Source organism: Staurois parvus, unplaced genomic scaffold (genome assembly GCF_062004578.1).
Source record: "Staurois parvus isolate SC_StPar_1 unplaced genomic scaffold, SC_StPar_1.0 ptg002901l, whole genome shotgun sequence".
NCBI lineage: Eukaryota > Metazoa > Chordata > Amphibia > Anura > Ranidae > Staurois > Staurois parvus.
The window spans coordinates 41,720-43,944 of NW_028320697.1; the positions used below are offsets into that span (position 1 = coordinate 41,720).

A 2,225-nucleotide genomic window follows, 5' to 3' on the forward strand; every position below is an offset into this window, starting at 1 on the left:
AAGGGACATTCTTCCCACTGACCCCCAATGTAAGGGACATTCTTCCCACTGATCACCAATGTAAGGGACATTCTTCCCACTGACCCCAAATGTAAGGGACATTCTTCCCACTGACCCCCAATGTAAGGGACATTCTTCCCACTGACCCCAAATGTAAGGGACATTCTTCCCACTGACCCCCAATGTAAGGGACATTCTTCCCACTGACCCCCCAATGTAAGGGACATTCTTCCCACTGACCCCCAATGTAAGGGACATTCTTAGACTATTAGATTTGTGGCACTCTCATCACTTTAGACTACTCCAGGGACCATTAGGGATACCCCAGGTGACAGAGAACTTCCTCTGAAGTTTGGATCCAGTCCCTATCTTCCTTACATTTAGGTCCAGCACTCTACTGACAAGTCTCCTGCCATACTGTATATCCTGTATGGGTTTAATTAGCCCCCAAGGGCCATTACCTATTATGCTGAGCTGTGTCCATATTTGCCGGCATTAACATTCCTGGGGATTGGGTTTTGTTCCTTCTCCCTCCATAGACATGAATATTGGTCATTACATTGACCCTCTTGTATGCTGATCTCCTTCATTAGTATAATAATGGAATCTGTTTACTGATGGCCATTAAATGGGGAGACCATATGGGATGATCTGCAGCTTAACACAATGGCTTGTTTTCATTCCTATTGTGTCCATGTTTAGTGACTAGAGTTTTAAAGAGGGGGGGGGGGGGATTGTTGCTCATCCCTTCTCAGGGGTTAATGGGACACTTAAGACCAGGCTTAGCTACAAATGTGGGCTTTATGGTCAGTCCTGATTAGATTAGACCTGCACAAGGTTTGTTGGTCCTTGCTCAATCATGACTATTTCCTGGCCATGATAAGAACATTGGCATAAAGAGACCCTGTCACCCACCTGAACCTGACAGCTCTGAGTCTGCCGGGGTTGCTGACATCACATTCATCTCCACCACATATTGGTCCAGGTTGGTCCGCTCCAGCTATCCCCAAAGTGTGTCAGGTGCTGGTGCTTGTAACCACAAAAGTACAAAGGAACAAGGATGGATGACTGATTTTTTTTTTTTAAGTCCGCAAATGTGCAACTATAACAAAAAACCCCGTAAGTGTTCACAAAAAAAGTGCAAGTGCAAAACACCACACGAAAAAGTGCATTTAGGGGTGTGCTTTTGTCCTACCCCTAAAGGGGCTGGACCGCTACCCTGATCCCCCGGGGCACGAAGCTCCTGACAGGGACAAGGTTCCCATTTGGTCCTCCTGGCCAAAAGGCCTGGTGGACCACCGTTCCTTGTGTCCAGCCGAAGCCGGACACCCAGTACTTGGTCAGGGGGCTCTCCCGAAGAGAAAACCCCCCTAGGGATCAGGGGAAGAAGGAACCAAAAGGCCACACATCCTCCCCCTAGACTTCAGGGCAGGCTCGAGGACCCACACCCTCCATCCTGTGGAAAACACACACAAAAGTAAGAAAAAGTGACAAAACGTGGGAGTGATAATAAATTAAATAAATAGAAAATAAAAAAGTGGCCGTGCCAAATAGTGCACAGACCGGGCCCTGAGGCCTGTAGCAAAAATTGCCCTGGTCCTAAGGGCGCTTGTGTAAAAAGAGTGAAAAACAGTGACCTTGTGCCATCTTCACACTGTGGGGTCCCACACCCAGGTGTTACTAGTGGCACCCCTGGGGGCGTCTACTCAGGGGGCACTGGTTTGCGGACTTTCTGCCGTCCCGACCCCTGGCCAGACAAGGTAGATCCGTCCAAATCAGGAGGTACCGGGTCCTTCCGGTCTTCTCGGGGGAATTACTCACGGGCCCCAGCTTCTACTCGTGGGCACCACGCTTTCTGTCCCCCCGGTACTAGCCTTCCAGACCCCCATCATTCCAGTGAGGGTACTATACAACAGCCATCCCCGCAAAGCTAGAATGGCCGGGAGCGCCCCCACTGGACACTGATAAGAACAGATACTACACTTGATCTTAGCCAAAAGGCCGAGAAGCGATGACTGGAGGATGGATGACTTGATGCCCAATACACTCAGACTTCGTCATTCTTGCAAAAAATTGATCCCATCACAGCAGCACACGAAGTGATATCACATCCAAGATGGCGGCACCCAATGGCGGTCTCAGGGCTTTTGTAGGTCTACACAAGGGAGGCCTTTACAGGTAAATGCATAAAATACAATAACTGCACCTATAATCTGACAGGAAGT

The 2,225-nt window shown here is 49.1% G+C and overlaps 1 pseudogene; it reads right to left on the reverse strand.

Moving 5' to 3' along the window:
- Positions 1-1,897: 1,897 nt before the first annotated feature.
- Positions 1,898-2,013, reverse strand: LOC149428946 (U2 spliceosomal RNA; annotated as a pseudogene).
- Between the last annotated feature and the right edge of the window lie 212 nt (positions 2,014-2,225).